The sequence below is a fragment of the Lissotriton helveticus genome, chromosome 8, assembly GCF_964261635.1.
Source record: "Lissotriton helveticus chromosome 8, aLisHel1.1, whole genome shotgun sequence".
Lineage (NCBI taxonomy): Eukaryota > Metazoa > Chordata > Amphibia > Caudata > Salamandridae > Lissotriton > Lissotriton helveticus.
The window spans coordinates 469,692,691-469,712,171 of record NC_136069.1 but is presented as its reverse complement, the minus strand read 5'-3'; the positions used below and the strand labels follow the sequence as shown (position 1 = coordinate 469,712,171).

At 44.1% G+C, this 19,481-nt stretch overlaps 1 long non-coding RNA gene across 1 annotated transcript in view; it reads right to left on the bottom strand.

The window, feature by feature from the left end:
* LOC144772794 (uncharacterized) overlaps positions 1 to 19,481 on the bottom strand; it is a 174,300-nt gene that overhangs the window by 42,123 nt on the left and 112,696 nt on the right. The window contains exon 2 of the long non-coding RNA XR_013599841.1: positions 18,340 to 18,426. This is a non-coding gene — a long non-coding RNA (uncharacterized LOC144772794). The remainder of the gene's footprint in view (positions 1 to 18,339; positions 18,427 to 19,481) is intronic.

Sequence of the window (19,481 nt, the reverse complement as noted above, 5' to 3'; positions counted from 1 at the left end):
AATTGCTCAAAATAAACTACTGGTGCAAAGACACAAAGAGGGGTCGAGAAAACTTCTTCTGAGCCAAAATGTCTGATTCAAACGTGAGTGGTAGACCTAGTCGCAGTTGTTGCAAAACATGCTGCAAGGTATGTGTATGTAGTATAATTATAGTGATATTAGTTTGGATAGGACTAACAGTTTTCATTCCTTTTGCGGTGAGCAAAAATACTAATATTGACCCTACTGAGATTGTAAATACTGACATTGAAGAACTGACAACACAGAGTGTAGCAAGACATGAGAGAGCACTCAGACAGACAAAACGTGACTTAGAAGCATCAGATGAGGAAGGACTACATTACCACGGAATTAGAAACAAGACACATTTAAATGTTTTCGCAAACTTGTTAATACACTATGTAGAGACTATGGAAATTGAAGATTGCTATGTCTGCATGAAGCTACCTACCTCTGTGGCTGAAGGCGTGACATACCATCACTTGCCCCTGACAAACGGAATATCCTGTAGCATTTTAGCAAGCTTATTTTACAAAAGAGGACCGTTACAGTACTATTACTCTAACAATGACGTGATCTTTTCTGAACTTCCTATACGTGGGAACCTGAATCCTGTACATACCAAAAGTGACGTTACTCGCTATATGGGCAAATACTTTCTGACTATAGGTAATATAGACATAGGTGACGCACACCGAGATAACTTGACCTGTTCTTTGCGTGAACAGGAAAAGATGTTCCTGAACATGGCAGAGAAGAGGAGAATAAAAATACAAAGAAAGGCAGATGACGAAAGACAGAAAACGCCAAAATGGGCTGGGGACATGGAAGGCACCTCAAAGGGTGGGGCGGGACCTGCTCTGTTGCTGGATTTTGAAAGGAAAGGAAAGCTATGTCTTCACCGCGAGAAGACTAGCTATTATAATAACATTTTCATTGGTTCCAGTGAATGTGAACATAATTACAAGGTAATTGGAGGATGGGGTTTCAAAAATGGGTCAGAGCCTGTGTTTCCTGGAATTTATTATATATGTGGAGACAAGGCTTATTTCAAATTGCCGGATCACTGGTATGGAAGCTGCTATTTTGGCATTGTCTTCCCGAAAATATACCATGTGAATGAAGTTGCTGGAAGCAGTGAAAATACTAATGGCTTAGTGCGTAGTAAAAGAGAAAGCGTAGGTGAAATAATGGGTAGTATTTTCAGTGCACTGATACCTGGAGTGGGAGTGGTTCTGAACACTCACAGAATTTGCAAATTGTCCACTATAGTGGATGTGTTGTCTACTGACACAGCTCATGGATTTCTGCTGGTCAATACCGAAATGGTTGCGATCAGATCAATGGTTTTGCAGAACAGACTTGCTCTTGACACCTTATTAGCAAAAGAGGGCGGAGTCTGCCGGATGTTGAAGGCGCAACATTGTTGCACTTATATTCCGGACAAAAGTGTGCAGCTCAAAAGATATGTGAAAAACATTACTAATTTGGAAAAGGAACTCAAACCACTCGAGGTTGACAGTGCCTGGAAGAGACTGGTAGATGGTCTCTCAAATGTAGGTCATTGGCTTGCTGGCTTAGGTAAAAGCTTATTGTTTAAGGTACTGATGCCAATTGGAATTATAGGTCTTATCCTATTTTTCATATTTGTCTGTTGCAAATGCCGTAAGCACACCAGAAAGCATCAAGTGAATGCCAGAGGAGTGAAACGAAGTGTGGATGAGCTTGAACTAGAGGAAATGAATAATCAGATATACAAAAAGGTGAAAAATTCTCACCCTACCAAAAATGAAAAAGAGAAGCTGAATCGCTTGTTGGAAGAGATAGAGTTGTATAAAGTGTGAAGAAGTTGGCATCTGGTTCCATTATTTTTGTGATGATAGTAAATATCATCAAAGAGGGGATTGATAGAGCAAGCTTCGCATCGCGACTTGCTCGAGTCATGAACCTCGCCCGTGTATAATCAATTAATAAAATTTGTACGTCTTACTAATCTTTTATTTTTATATTCGAACGAAGTAGAGGAAGCTTGCGTACGTGTATCTCTAATACAACTAATCCGTGTTCCTAAACATGGCCGCCGCTTGGTAAATGGCTTCTGCGCATGCGTCAGTCACACTCACGTGACCTGACGTAGTTATAAGTTTGGTGGGAAAGGGTGCGCATGCGTAATACACAGCTTTCGTGAATAACGTGGTGATGCTCTTGTGAGTGTGTATATGTTGCTAACATTTAAACTGCATAGTATATTTTTATAGTGATAAGAATGAAGTACAAAATTATGACATGTAATGCATTCATTTATTTCTATGTATTAATTTGTTCTCGCTTACTTTTCATGTACTGCGGGGAATGGGGGCCCGAACCGGTTGGGAGCCATATTGAAGGTCCCTTCTGCGCATACTCATGGTGCACTGAAAGGTGGCAACATTGGACAGTGGAACTCAGCCAGCTGGCAGCCACCGTCAAGATGCTCATGGGAAAGCCACCTCTGCCCTACGAGAATGGAGAAAGTTGCTCCTTATATGATACATTGTGTGTTGCGCTATTGTTTGCTGTACAGCTTCCCATGGGAACCCCAATCTCGCTAGGCGGTACCCAGAGATGCAAAGTAGGCCTCCAAATAGTCTATTCTGATTGGTGTGTTACCCAGACCCTACCTTAGGACCAATCCAAATTGAGGGATTCTGACACTTTGCAACATTGGGGGGTGGTACACCGTCCCAAAACAGTATATCTACCCTGGGTTCACCTAGGGAAATTGTCCGACTTGTCTGGTTTAGCTGACCTGTCACTGACCCAACGCACTCAATAGGTGACTGAAGATACAGAGCGCTACGGAGCACTCTGTCCGAAATTTGACCATAGACTAAGGTTTTACTAAACCTTAAAAGTGCTGGCGGAGCACTTTGCTGGGAGTTCGCTGACCCAATCGGGGTCTTGATCGATAGCTGCAGAGAGGGTGGAGCGCAGGCGTTGCTTCCGAACTGCGGGTGCTGGTCCTGTCCTGAGGGTCCTGTCCGAGAGGTCCTGTCCTGATTCCTAATCTGAGGGTTTCCTGTCCTGTCCTGGGTGTCCATTCTGCACCTGCTGTCCACTGAGGGGTATCCTTCCTTGAGGGTTTCCTGTCCTTAACTGACCCGTGGCCAGGGTTTGGTTTCCACACCAGTCTAGGTAAATATTCCTCTGAAAAACTCTGAATCTTGCACCTTTCTAAATTTCCTGTCTTTTGCTTCAATAAAGACATACCTTTGCATATGTTATTTTTCCATGCTTTCCGCAACCATTTAATCATAAAGTCATTTGCATTTGGTTTCATAACGTGTTCCTATGTTACCCTACTTGTTAGAAATTATATTCTGCATTGCAGTTTGTCACTTTCTCGTATGGTCTAGAACCTCCTTACTTAAATTGTCTAAAGAACTTTTGCCTTAAAGCATAGCGTGTCTCTCTTCATAAACTCTCCTATAGTTATATAGGATCTTTGAATTTATCCAGAGTATAAACTCTTCCAATAGGGAATCTCTAGTACGTGCATAAGATTGTTTCCTTAATAAATGTCCATTCTTAAACTTTCTTCTAAAATCTGCATAGCATATTCCCGTTGCATCTCATATCAGAATTTCAATGGTTACCCTGACTTTATTTCTCTATAGTTATGTACTTTTCATTATTTTGATTATTGATTGTCTTATTCTTGTAAATCTAATGATTTCTGAGAACGAACTTTAGATAAAGACTTTAAAACTTCCAGTTGTCCGTGGTCATTTACAAAGAGAATTTGAATGTTATTTGTTGGGTTTGTATTTTGCTGCCTTTCCTTTTACAGCTAGCTCCCTGATCCATTGTGGTCATAGGTACCCGCATCGGTGGATGGTAAGTCGGGTATTCTGAAGAATAACGAAAGGAACTCACAAATATTTGATAGTAGACCGTGAGGTCATCCGATCAATGTATATGGTGATTTGAAATATATGGGCCCGAAGACCGGAAGTGGCGAAATTATTGGTCGGGTGACCCGCGTGCTCTATCACAACGTTTATCCATAACGTCTGTTTTTCAGAAATGAGGTTAACCATTTAAGGGTTTATGAGCAGACTCTCTTAGTGACACAGGGTGTTCTTGGTCCTTAATATATTACCTTGAAGCCAATATCGGAACAGTATGCCCTACTGAATTTGTTCTAGAGTGGAGTAGTGTTATAGAGTAGAGTTTATTATGCATGGTTGAAAGTGAACTGCCATTAAAGCAAACACATTTTCAATTGAAATTACGATTACATTTGCACAGACATACACTTTTACAGCGCACAAATGATAATGTGTGGAAATCAGCATCACCTTGTGTATGGATTTGTTTTTATCCTATCAATATATTTGTTTCCACCACACTTAAGAATTTTACAAAAAAATGGGTATCATTTGTGCTTTCCTTATTCTGATTTATTATAAAATATTTGTACAGTTGATTTAGATGTATTTACAATTTATTGTGTGCTACAAAACAAATAGCATCCTACGGCCTTTTTTTTTATTTTTAAACATATCTTATTGGGGTTACGTGCACACACATAATGTTCAATACTTTTCCATTATAATTACAATTCAATTTTCATATCACAGTCTTTTGGTTTACTTAAGCCTATTCAGTAATTTAATATACAATGCTATTCTGGATTTGATACATTTCCACTTATATCTAATCCCCAACTCCCTTCCCCCCCCTCCTCACAGATCCCATTCAGCCAGTTTTTAATCATCATATTTTAATTTGTTGTGGCTCCCCATTCTCCGGCCTGCTTTCCAGATATTCCATAACTCTGATATCGGCCAGCATCCGACAGCCTTTTTACATTCTCATACCGGCAAGATTGTCACATACATCCTCTCACTTTGTAGTGGAGAAAGACCTAGCCTAAGATTTGACCTCTGTCTTTTAATACACAGCAAATGTGACAAGCTAATACCTTAGTTTAAAGGCCTGTTTATTGCTCATACATTTGTGAACTACAGCAGGGTTATTTTGGGGGGGTTTCAGCAACCACCCCTTCCCCCACCACTCCTCTACTTCCAGTGCCTACTTCAAGGGCACAAAATTGAGGAAGAGGATTGTTTGTCATGCCATTAATAAAGAGCACTGACGAAAATGAACAAGCTTGTATACAGTATTGTTCCTCATAGGCATCTGGTATTTGCAGAGACAAGTAGAACCAGTCCTAGGCAAGAAGATGTTAGAGAGGTGCCCCAGCCCAGCCTCTTGTGGCCACTGACTGACACAGCCACGCCTGCTCGTGGCCCAGGAACAGCTTGGGTGCGTGCAGCATTGTGGGATCCTCCCAGTGCCTTTTAAGCGCTTGCATTCCAATTAGGTGTGATGAGAACTCACCTCCTCCTCACCTATTGCAGGCTGGATACTGTAGTGCCTAAGGTTCTGTAGTGCATGCTGCACTGTGGAATCTCCCAGTGCCTTTTAAGCACTCAAATTAGACTAAGGAGCGCCAACCTACTCCTCAGATCACTTCTGAACCTGTGGAAGAAAAGCGGTCTGGACCAACTGTCAGTGACCTGAGAAAAGCCTTGAAGACTGGATCTGCTCTCCCTCTTGTACCCAGGACAAAGAAGTGGATCCCAAGGGCTATATGGCTGACCTGTTTGGGCTACAGGGACACCGCAAGCTCCAGGAATCATTTTCTTGCATTACTAAGTAACCAGTTCCAACTGGATTTGCCCATGACCCCAGTGCCTGTACCTGCTGGAGTGGGTCTTGACCCCCCCACGTGCTGTCCCCAAGGTCCTGGACCCTTTGCTGTTGTACTATTCCTGGTGTTTTTCTGAAACATGTGACTTAAAGAGACAGTTTGTTTCTCTGACACCTGAAGGGGGACTGGGACTAACCTAGCAAGCCAATCTGACGAAGGTGCATCGCCACTAGTTAAAGATTTATGTTGTTAGTGCTTCGTTCTTCTCCGCAACATGAAATCTGATTCAGAGAGACCTTGCGGAGAAAGTATCTGGTCTTGTGGAGCCCTCTGCGGCTACAGCCAGTACCCTTGCCGTGCTGGAAGAATCTGAGCTCCAACCAAAGCGACTAAGTCCGAAGCTTGAAGTCTTCACCAGACGAAGGAGCTAAAGGTATCCAGCTGGTGAGGGAATTTGATATTTCTCTTGCTCTGAGCTTTCCTGCTACAAGAGAACGGCTTCACTGAGATCGCATCCTACGGTTATACAAAGATATGAAGCCCTCTTCGGCTACAGCCTGCTTAGGATTTTTTTTTTAAATCTGTTTTTATTATTTTCATTCAAAACAGCGGCATGAATATCAGAATGCACATAATCACATGTTATAGTTAGCTTACATAACCATGGAAACAAATCCCTGTTAAATCCTACATTAAACTGGCTGCCAGCAATTGAAACATTAGGCAGTCTGCTCAACACAGTTCCCTTACACATCCCCAAGTTCATCATCTGAACTGTCCTCATCAAAATCAGGTATCGGCTCACATATGTCCCCCCCCCCCCTATGCATTCATCCTGCCCATATTTTGGGCCATTTCCGGGGGCATTTCCGATTTATGTAAACTGTTCTCTCAGTCAACATATTAAGGTCCATATCTCTGCACCAGGTCGCCAGCGATGGCAGTTCCACAGCCCTGTTTAGGATTTTTTAATTCCATTCCAGAGACTAGGTCCGAAAGTATAATTTTTTCACTGGGATGAACCTGGTCACTGTATCAGACCCCCGCTCCATCGCATTTGGCCACAAACCTTACCCTTGTTCTAGTAAAGCGCATCCAGTTAACTGTGTTTGGCAGTTAACATGTTTTGGGCACAATTTAAACCGTAAACTTTAAACATTCATAACTCTGGTGCTACTGATTGGATTTTTGTTGTTTTGGGGTCATATTATTTATTAAACTATTCTCTATTTTTCTGGCTTGGGATTTTGCTTGTGTTGTTTTCACTTAATCACTGTTTGAGTGCTGCATAAACGATTTACATATTGCCTCCTAGTTAATTGTGCCAATCTGCCAGACGTTTAAAAACAGGTTTATTTAGCGAATTTTGGGATTTCACCCTGACAAAAATTGTGATTATTTGAGTTGGGCTCTCACCCCCTCAACTAATACACCAATCTCTTTTAATGACCTTTGGCATAGAAGGGTCGCCAGTTACTGGCTACCTCGGTGGCAGAAAGGATGCTGAGTACTGCACCCACTTGCTAAGGTTATATGCTGAACTTTTAACTATTCTTCCAGCTAACAAAATGTGATGTTTACTGTGGGACAGATGCACCTCTGCTCTGCATGAAAAGCAGCTCTTTATGGCCTTTGTACTAATGTCAATGTACACTGCACCTATGTACTAGATGAATATGTTACAAGCAAGAGGTTCAGGACTATGCAGGTAAACTGGTGTAAATGGTAGGTGACGTGACACGTGGCTTCAAGCAGAATTGTTGCTTGAAATGTATTTTAAGAAAGAGAGAAGATTTTTTTAAAATAGTGAAAAAGAAACCATAGATATAAAAAAATCAAGGGAAGAGTTCTGCATGTGAAACCGATAATTGCAATCGACCCTCGTTAATTAAAAAAAAATTAACTGGAGATGCTATGTATGCATACAGTGAAGTGGGTGACTCCGAGTATGGCACATATGTGCACTCACAATAACATTAATAACATTTAAAGCACTTTCCAGTCACTAACTGGTAGGATACTAACACAGTTAAATGCCAGGATGTGTTAATAAAAACTTAGTGGAAGAAAAAAACAAGCATTTACAATGCAATAGGTCTCGCCTTCGAAAAAGTTAGAGCTATTGGCATTGTAAATGACAAACTTTTTATTTATGGGTTGGTTTTGAAAACAGGTAAATAAATGGCATTGTCATTTACAATGTCAATAGCTTAATCTCTCGCAAATGCGAGACCTATTGCATTTACACACACACACACAGTCACACACACACACACACACACACACACACACACACACACACACACACACACACACACACACACACACACACACACACACACACACACACACACACACACACACACACACACACACACACACACACACACACACACACACACTCTCTCTCTCTCTCTCTCTCTCTCTCTCTCTCTCTCTCTCTCTCTCTCTCTCTCTCTCTCTCTCTCACACTCTCACACTCTCACACTCTCACACTCTCACACTCTCACACTCTCACACTCTCACACTCTCACACTCTCACACTCTCTCTCTCTCTCTCAACGAGCAGCAGTGTTTAAGTACGTGCATTACAGCGGACTCCTCTTTTTGCAACAGTGCTGTATATGTATCTGTCTTCTAGAACATTTGTTGGTATTCACTTAGACTACTAGCTCTTACTTGTAAGATCTCCAGCTCTTAGGGTAATGGGTCTCATGGCACAGACTGTCAGACAGTCACAGAACAGCACAAACTTTTTTGGGGTTTTTTCTCACAGAAATTACCTTTTTTCCCTGAAGATTTTTCCATATTTATTCATGTATTAATTGTAGAGCTCGGCCTTCATCAGATGAAGCTTCTTGTCACCAGGGTTAACCTTAATAGACTTGTAGCCAGGGTTCGAGTTTGGCAGACAGGTTGATCCATCATAAATGTGATCGATATCTTGTCCCCAAGTGCATTACATCACTTGGTACTTGTAATAAAATGCTATTTATGACAGAGTAACCTGCCCGCCAAACTCTGAATCAGGCGCTGAGTACCTTTTGAGAGCTTAATTACAGCAAAGAGATTCTGAAATCAGACGCAGCTATGTATGCAAATCGTTACACAACTTGGGTCCAAGGAACCAAAATGACCATCTGCTACAACAGACCTGAGGAACTTCAAAAAGGACAAGAGTCACAGATCACAGGTTTCTGGCTGGCATAGAGAGTACTACCAGATCAGACAAAAGAAGAGGACCAAAATGATAGAATGCTCGGTGAATAAAATAGAGCACCCTGAAGTTAATATGTTCTTTCAATGGAAACCAATGTAGAGTGATGCGCAGAAGGGCTCGAATCGCAGGAGCCCAGAGACTATACACAGTTGTAGGAAATAAGTGTTTCTTTAGGTCTCGTCTATTCCATCCCATAGGGATGGTAGGCAGATTTATAATAAGGAGACCTAAAAAGTCTACCCACTGCGGATCGCGTACAGTTCATGTGATCCAGGCGTGTGTACAGGAATTCACTCCCCCCTACCCCTCACACAAAGCAAGACAAGACAAGAACATCAAAGCGACCGTGGCCGCTCTGATTCCATTTGCCACCAGCCACTTCACGTGCTCCGCAGGTCATAAACAGGACCATCTGCTTGTGAATCGGAATGCTGGCCTGGTTGCCCAGCCCCCCTCCCAGCGCTGCCTTTCCTCCCTTCTATGCTTTCCAATACGTCTTACTAAAACCTAGTTTATTTTATTATTTACAAAGTGAAAGCTTGTTTAACTTGTGATGGAGTGTATTTTTTTTTGAAAGGCGCAGCACTCCTAATCTGAAACACAGGCTGCCTGGTGTTGCTTTTCTTCTGGGCGGCATGCCATTAATGCTAAACAATGGCGGACACACATGTCTCCTCCTCGCTGGCTCGCTCTGCCTCTGTCTTGCTCGCCCCTTCCCCTCCACAGAGCGCGTCTCGCGGCCGCTGCCTCTCTGTCATGGTCGTTACTGATGATGTTTTTGTTGTGATTTGCATCTATTTCACCCTCAGGACATACCCAACATAATCTATGTGCGGGTGTTTGCCTGACACTGAGTTCTCAGTTTTTTTCACCCCTCTCCTTTTTCTATTGCACTTCTCTGCCATCTGTCTTTTCTTGCGGTGTGATGCTGGCTTTCACAGCATGCTGAGCTTCTGCATGCGTCCCTTCTACATTAACTGGCTCCTCTCTCTTCACCGACCACTTTGGCGATCGGCGTCCTGAAGCAGCAGGAAGAACAGTGTGAAACACGCAACAGGGACCGATGCTGGGGATTAACCTTCCGCAGACCAATGCCACCTGACCTGTACTACTCTGTGTCAGTCCGTAGTTTCCTGTGGCCGCATCCAACACTTCCTGTGCAGTGCATATCTGCCCTGGTGAAAAGACTTTCTCCGGGGAGTTTCCAGCAGTTTAATGGCTTCACTGGTATTTCCTGGGGAATGGGGCATTGCACCGGAGAGTGTGCCGTCGTCTTTCGGTATCTTTTTATGTGTCGTGCCGCCATGTACTATACTGTCCCCTTGCACATGTACAGTTATATGAGAAGATGCTCTGCAGGGGTAGGCTGCATACATCCTTTTGCTGCCACTGCTCTGAATGCTAGTCTTCGTTCTCCCTGCTCCTCAGTTGCGGGCTGTGCTCACGCCGCAAACAGTGGTCGTTAGAGCTCTGCCATACGTGTCATTATTTGGGAGTAAGCGAGAGGGAACTTAAAGTCGTCCCAAATTGGTTTACACGTTAATTTGTATTTAGCTAAATTCTTTGTTTCTTTATGGAATGCATTAAAACCACCGCCAATCAAAAGGATATACTTCTTTTCAACGTGCAGGCTTCAAGACAAACCAGCATTGGCCAGGTTATTATTTATGCAGCCCCTCACCCTCCAGGCTCATGCTGTGACATCACACTCCTCCATCCATATGGGCGCCCAATTCTCTCACCCTCCAGGCTTGTACTGCAACATTACACCCCTCCACCCAAAGACACTCCCAAGCCCCTCCCCCCACGCACCTCCCATGAACACACTGTACCATTGCACTCCTCCATCCCAGGACACTCCCAGGTCCTCACCCTCAAGACTCATGTTGTGCATCACGCTCTGCCGTCTCTGGAGGTGCCCAAGCCTCTCACCCTCCAGGATTTCACCACGATGTCACACCCTTCTTCCTCAGAAACTCCCTGGCCCCTGACCCTCCAGACTCTTGCTGTAACTTCGCACTTCGCCATCCTTGCAGGCGCTAAAGCTCCCCACACTGTGCCACCCCACGCCTCTATCCAAAATACTTTCAGGCCCCAACTCTCCATTCTCATACGGTGTCATCATTCCCTCCAACCCTGGACACTCCCAGTCCCCCAACTTCCAGTCTCATGCTGTGCCATCACACCCCTCCATCCACAGGTACTCACACGCCCCCCCCACCCTCCAGTCTAATACCGGTGCAGGCACACGTCTCCATCCCCAGGCAGTCCCAGACCCCTCAAGCTCCAGTCTCATGCTGTGTTATTTCACTTCTAAATTCTCATTCAACTCTTGTATTGCGTCCTCTTACACCCTGGCCCTGTATTCTCCAGTCTGGTATTGTGACAGCATACTACTCTATCCCCAGCCACTCATATCCCCCCACCCTACAGTCTAATTGTGTGCATTCACGCTACTCCTTCCCCAGGCACTCCTAGGCTCCCCACCCTCCAGTCTCATACTGTGCAGTAACGCTTCTCCTTCCCCAGACACTCACAGCCCCCCACACTCCAGTGCCAATCTGTGCAGTCACACTTCTCCTTCCCCAGAAAATTACAGCCCCCACACTCCTCCTTCCCCAGACTCTCACAGCCCCCACACTCCAGTGCCAATCTATGCAGTCATGCTCCTCCTTCCCTAGACTCTCACAGCCCCCACACCCCAGTGCCAATCTATGCAGTCACACTCCTCCTTCCCCAGACTCTCACAGCCCCCACACTCCAGTGCCAATCTATGCAGTCACACTCCTCCTTCCCCAGAATCTCACAGCCACCACACCCCAGCGCCAATCTATGCAATCATGCTCCTCCTTCCCCAGTCATTGACAAAGACCATGTTTTTCCCCTTTGACCTCGTGAAAATGATTTTCTTAAATGTCGGTGGGCTTAAGGGTCCCTCTAGCAGTGTCCCCAGCAGAGGAAGAGCATACATGCACAAACAGCGGCTGCTGTACTGAGTGTACCATTCAAAGCTTCCACCACGTGCAAAGAGCAGCAACTAGTTGCAAATTGTAAGCGCTGTAAATAGCCATTACTGCTATTACCAGATTTTAATCATACTTCAAATACCAACCTCGGAAGGATGGAAGACACAGCCCGGCAGGAAAACAAACTACTGGCTGCACATCATGGCAGAGGTGCAACCCAATCTTTTAAGTGACAGAGCTAAATTGGCAACAATTGCTAATCTGCATCCCTCTCCCTCCCAGCCTGCTGTTCTAACTCCCTGCCCTCTTCTCCTGTGCTGATCTGCTGGTCCCTTTTCACCCGCCTCCTTCTCTAACTCACTGTTCTCTTCTACCATGCTGATCTGCGGTTCTCTTCCTCCCGCCTCATTCTCTAACTCCCTGTTCTCTTCTCCTGTGCTGATCTGCTGTTCTCTTCCACCCGCTTCCTTCCTTAACTCCCTGTTCTCTTCTCCTGTGCTAATATGCTGTTCTCTTCCACCCGCTTCCTTCCTTAACTCCCTGTTCTCTTCTCCTGTGCTGATCTGCTGCTCTCTTCCTCCCCACCTACTTATTTAACTCCCTGTTCTTTTCTCCTGTGCTGATCTGCTGTTCTCTTCCACCCGCCTCATTCTCTACCTCCCTGTTCTCTTCTCCTGTGCTGATCTGCTGTTCTCTTCCACCCGCTTCCTTCCTTAACTCCCTGTTCTCTTCTCCTGTGCTAATATGCTGTTCTCTTCCACCCGCTTCCTTCCTTAACTCCCTGTTCTCTTCTCCTGTGCTGATCTGCTGCTCTCTTCCACCCCACCTACTTCTTTAACTCCCTGTTCTTTTCTCCTGTGCTGATCTGCTGTTCTCTTCCACCCGCCTCCTTCTTTAACTCCCTGTTCTCTTCTCCTGTGCTGATCTGCTGCTCTCTTCCACCTGCACCCTTCTTTAACTCCCTGTTCTCTTCTCCTGTGCTGATCTGCTGCTCTCTTCCACCCGCCTCTTTCTCTAACTCTCTGTTCTCTTCTCTTCTCCCGTACTGATCTGCTGCTCTCTTCCACCACCTCCTTCTTTAACTCCCTGTTCTTTTCCCCTGTGCTGATCTGCTGCTCTCTTCCACCCGCCCCCTTCTCTAACTCCTTGTTCTCTTCTGCTGATCTGCTGCTCTCTTCCACCTCGCCTCCTTCTCTAACTCCCTGTTCTATTATCTTCTCCTGTGCTGATCTGCTACTCTCTTCCACCCTGCCTCCTTCTTTAACTCCCTGTTCTTTCCTCCCGTACTGATCTGCTGCTCTCTTCCACCGCCTCCTTCTTTAACTCCCTGTTCTTTTCCCCTGTGCTGATCTGCTGCTCTCTTCCACCCGCCTCCTTCTTTAACTCCCTGTTCTTTTCTCCTGTGCTGATCTGCTGCTCTCTTCCACCCGCCTCCTTCTTAAACTTCCTGTTCTCTTCTCCTCTCCTAATCTGCTGTTCTCTTCCACCCGCCTCCTTCTTTAAATCCCTGTTCTCTTCTCCTGTGCTGATCTACTGCTCTCTTCCACCCAACCTCCTTCTTTAACTCCCTGTTCTCTTCTCCTGTGCTGATCTGCTGCTCTCTCCCACCCTGCCTCCTTCTTTAACTCCCTGTTCTTTCCTCCTGCACGGATCTGCTGTTCTCTTCCACCCGCCTCCTTCTTTAACTCGGTTTTCTTCTCTTGTGCTGATCTGCTGCTCTCTTCCACCCCACCTCCTTATTTAACTCCCTGTTCTGTTCTCCCGTTATGATCTGCTGCTCTCTTCCACCCGCCCCCTTCTCGAACTCCTTGTTCTATTCCGCTGATCTGCTGCTCTCTTCCACCTCGCCTCCTTCTCTAACTCCCTGTTCTATTCTCTTCTCCTGTGCTGATCTGCTGCTCTCTTCCACCCTACCTCCTTCTTTAACTCCCTGTTCTCTTCTCTTCTGACGTGCTGATCTGCTGCTCTCTTCTACCCCGCCTCCTTCTCTAACTCCCTGTTTTCTCTTCTTCGGTGCTGATCTGCTGCTCTCTTCCACCCACCTCTTTCTCGAAATCCCTGATCTCTTCTCCTGTGCTTATCTGCTGCTCTCTTCCACCCACCTCCTTCTTTAACTCCGTTCTCTTCTGCTGTGCTGATCAGCTGCTCTCTTCCACATACATCTTCTCTAACTGCACACACACATACATACAACCACGCACGCACACATACAACCACACACACAACCACACAAACACACACAACCACACCACACACACAATCTCACACACATCTATCTATTTATCACCCTCACTTTATCTATCTATCTATTGCCCTCTCTATCTATCTATTGCCCTCACTCTATCTATCTATCGCCCTCACTCTCTATCAATCTATCTGTCTATCGGCCTCACTCTATCAATCTATCTATCTATCTATCTATCTATCTACCTTACTCTATCTATATATCTATCTATCTGTCTATCTCCCTCACTCTATCGCCCTCACTCTATCTATCTATCTATCACCCTCACTCTATCTTATCTATCTATCTACTATCGCCCTCAGTCTATCGCCCTCTATCTATCGATCGCCCTCTATCGCCCTCACTCTATCGCCCTCACTCTATCTATCTACCTATCTATCTAGCTATCTATCTATCTATCTCGCCCTCACTCTATCTATCTATAGCCCTCCCTCTATCTATCTATCGCCCTCACTCTATCTATCTGTCTATCGCCCTCACTCTATCGCCCTCTATCTATCGATCGCCCTCTATCGCCCTCACTCTATCTACCTATCTATCTATCGCCCTCCCTCTATCTATCTATCTATCTATCGCCCTCACTCTATCGCCCTCTATCTATCGATCGCCCTCTATCGCCCTCACTCTATCTATCTACCTATCTATCTAGCTATCTATCTATCTATCGCCCTCCCTCTATCTATCTATCGCCCTCCCTCTATCTATCGCCCTCACTCTATCTATCTGTCTATCTATCGCTCTCACTCTATCTGTCTATCTATCGCACTCACTCTATCGCCATCACTCTATCTATCTATTGATCGCCCTCACTCTGTCTATCTATCTATCCCCCTCACTCTAACTATCGCCCTCCCTCTATCTATCGCTATCACTCTATTTATCTATCGCCCTCCCTCTATCTATCTATTGCCCTCACTCTATCTATCGCCCCACCACAGCATCACTCAGGAGCACCACTCAGGGGCACCACAACATCACTATGCGCTACCACAGCATCACTGAACGCCACAGCATCACTCGTCGCCACCACAACATCACTCAGCGCCATCACAGCATCAATCTGTGCAACCATTCAACAACAACTGGTTCAAATATGTTCTCTCAATGTTTCAAGCTTTATTACAAATGTCACAAAAAGATGTTAATATTTCACTTCTGTTTTTGGATTTTCGTCACAATAAAATACACTGAACATAATCTTCACAAAAGTTTAAGCTATTGCCATTATAAATTACAATAACTTTTAATTAAGTATTAATTATTTTAAAAAAATCAAAGCCATTGTTATTTGTAATATCAATACATCTAAGGCACGTAAATACAAAACATGTTGCGTTACAAATGCTATAGGTGTCACATTTGCAAAAGTTAAAAGTATTGGCATTGTAAATGACAAAGCTATTAATTTAGCTATTTTCAAAACCAGCACATAAATAAAAAAATTGTCATTTACAATACCAATAGCTCAAACTTTCCTAATGCGAGACCTATTGCATTGCAAATGCTTGTTGTGTTATGTTGTACCATTGAATATAGGACCTTATGTGACGGTAATGTAATTTTGGCTGTTTGAATGAATACCATTTGAGATTATATCGAGAAATCAAGGGTGAGTGGCAGTGCTCATGCCGACGTTCTTACTGTTACAAGATCTAAACACTGGATATCTACATTACCCGCAAACGAGCAACTGCGCATAAGGTAATGCATTGCCAGTGACTCATCTTCTTGCGACAGGCCGGTTAAGGGGCAGAGTAGGCGCACAGGATCAATTGGGCTATTCACAAAGGTATCTTACACTTCTGATTAACTTGCACGTGTAATTTACTTTAACGCTTTTGAGTAAATTTACTACTTTTGGTGCCTCAAAATCCAAGTATAATGTTAATCAAAAGTGTAAACGTACACGTCTTCACCACCTGAAAAAAGAGGCGGAGCCAAATTTACTAGTGTGAGTTGCTAATGCCTAAAAATAAATAGTTTAGTAGTAAATGGGGGAGAGACCGGGGGATTTGCTGGAAAGAAGGGCATATTTAATACTAAATGAGAGGGGTTTAGGGAGGAGTAAGGAGGAGCCTGGCGGGGGGGCATGCACCTATTCACAAAAGACTAAACCCACTTCTAACCACACACTGCAGTTTTAAAGTTATTACAGCCAAAAAGGGATCCAAAGGGCTTAGAGCTGGAGTAAGTCCAGCACCACTCATGACCAGCCTCTGGGACTGCAACACCCTCCCAAAGAAAATAAGGAGGTATGTCATAGGAATTAATAGGAAATGTTACATTTAATTAAATTATTTTTAATAGTTACAAATGATATATTGTTAAAAAATCTAAAACATGTATTATTTAATTATAAAATATTTAAACTTTTAACTCTTTGAATGTATAAATGAATGTCACGTTATTTTTTTAGTTACCCCTTCACTACTAGGTCTTTCCTGCTCCCCGGTGCGAAGCCTTCCTGTTTTTTTGTTATTTGCCGTAGTTTGCGAGTATGCCCCCATAACTTTTTGTCCACATAACGTATCCAGCCAAATTTGCAACCTTTTTCCCCAGCATCCTGGGGATTCTAAAGGTACCCAGGGTTAGTGGATTCCCCTGGAGGGGACTGAGAAATTAGCCTAAATATAGCTACATTTGTTTTTTTGGGGGCGGGGGGGTGCTGCAGAAAAATGCATCTGTTTTTACCTGCTAATGGCATCAACAAAGGGTTTATTTGGCTAAAATCACCATCTTCAGAGCTTTTAGGAACAGGCAGACTTGAATCAGAAAACCAAATTTTTCAACACAGTTTTGGCATTTAACTGGGCCATAACCCATTTTTCCTATCTTTTGTGCTATCAACCTCCTTACAGTTAGTGGTGGAAACGAGTGTGAAACCCATGGTGGATCTTGGAGAGCTATATAGTTCTGCAAAGTAGACAAAATTCTGAATTCAGCAAGGGGTCATTTGTGTAGATCCTTCAAGGGTTTCCTATAAAAAGAAACAGTTGAAAAATACAAAATATTGAAATTGAGTTGAAAAAAAACTGCAATTTGTCTATGGTTTTATCTGTAACTTTTTCTAACTATGGCCGATTTTCAAAAGCAATACACCGTTATGTCTGCTGGACCCCCTTCTGGTTGCGGGGATATATAGGGCTTGTAGGTTCAACAAGAACCCGAGGTACCAAGAGCCAATAACTGAGCTGCAGCTTGCAATGGTTTTTTATTATGTACCCATCAAAAACGTTAAACCCAAGAACTTCTTCAACTCACCAGATCTGTGGGAGTCCCCTGGGTAGCTCTAGAGTGGGGCTTAAGTATGACACTGTTGTCCCTCAAATGCTGTTCTGCATACAAATTAGTCTGGTCAACAATATCATACAAAAATACATCTTCCATATACAACTGCAAGAAATGTATAGACAAAAGATTTTCAGTATTCACTCTACTTCCTGCGACACCAATATAGGTAAGCAATGCCGGCTGCACCATGTTTGGGCAACCCAGAGTTCAGCTGTTCCAAACGGAAGCCTTTCAGCCCCAGGCTGCAATCTAGATGCCTCTTGCTGCACTATCGGCACATCAGTGTCCTCCTCTAAAAGAAGCACTTCCTTTGAGTGGCTTCATCATCAGAAAATTCCAGTCAGACAGAAAATTCACTGCCAGAATCCTAGACTTCCTTCTCTGCCTCAAATACAGAGTCAGACTCATAATCATGGTCAGAGGAAGGTCTGAAAAGTATATTAATAACCTGCTAAGCGGTAATCCTGAAGTTAGCCATAATCTTTACTAACAAAAGTAACATGACAAATAAGTTAACAATAACCAACACTGTTAAAATAAGTAATAAAGTGTGGCTTTATCAAGCAGAAAGTAAAATTACTGGCACAGGGCAATTGCAAGTTAAGACAATCAATACAAAGCACACAAAGACCTCTATACAGTAAAACAACACCACTCACTTGCCAAATAAAGCTATACTCAGCAGAACCTACTCTGCACAGACACAGCAAGCACCAACTATATCCCACTAGAAAGCAGAAACAAAAGAAAATCATACACAAAACAAAACAATACATATTGTGCACAATTCAACGAGAATTTCACACACAATCAAACAGAGGCTAAATATGCTGCTAGTATTGCAGTATTTACAAAACAACACATTCATGCAGGACAATGATGCTCATTTTGAATAAACAGTACAAAACAATGTTCTTACCTAACACATGCATCTACACAAACTTCAGATCTACCAGCGCCGAAACTGTAAGCAGGAGTCACAGCAAAGGAAAACAAAAGCTTTGCACTAGAATAAAAAGGAGAAAGAAAACATTACTATCACAAATGATGGCAAGAAATATAAGTTAACGTTATAAAAAAACGATAAAGTCTGCCCATCACCATTCAAATGCCAGCCACACAGATCTTAAGTCAAATGCCAGTCTACAAACACCACCAGCCAAGCACCAGTCCAACAATACCTCCAGCCAAGTGACATTTCATGATCACCAGCAGCTAAGTGCCAAGCCACGCTCACTGCCAGCCAAGCGACACTTCATGCACACCACAAGCCAACTGCCAGGCAGGTGTCAGTCTAGACACACACCACCATCCAAGCGCAAGCCCACACCCACCGAGTACACGCAGACCATCAGCTGAACTCCAGTTCACACACACACAGACACTTTCCCTGGTGTCTAGTGGTTTTCTGCACTCTTGGGGATAGATGGGCCTAACAATATGGCTGATCTAACCCTAAGGGTGGCAGAAACAGCCAAAGTACATGCCCTAAAAAAGGGGAGCGACCCTAGCCGAAGGTGCCACTCCCCGACTAAATAAATAAATAAAGCCTCTGGTGACTAGTGGCTTTAGTCCCCCCCGGGGGGAAGAGGGGCCTTAAAATATGGCTGATCTGCCCCCGGGGGTGGGGCAGAAAATTTCCATAACATTGCCCCAAGAAAACGATGAGTGAGCCTTCTCCAGGGGGCCGCTCCCTGATATGTAAGTTTAAAAATCCCTGGTGTCTAGTGGCTCTCTGCCCCCCCCCCCCGTGGGAGAAGATGGGCCTAAAAATATAGTAGACCTGCCCCCAAAGGGCCACTCCCTGACATATACAACATACAATCCCTGGTGTCTAGTGATTTCCCCCTCCCCCCTCCCCCCTAGAAAGCAGATCATCTTAAAAATGTCTGATCTGCCCTCTGGGGTGGGGACTACTTAAAAAAGTACCCAAGAGGTTGCTCCCTACAGTAATTCTCATAAAATATTTCCCTGGCTTCTAGTGGGTTTCCACCCACATGGTAGGAGGGGCTGCACATCAGCCTAAAAACAGCTGAATCAGTCCCTAGCGGGGTCAAAACA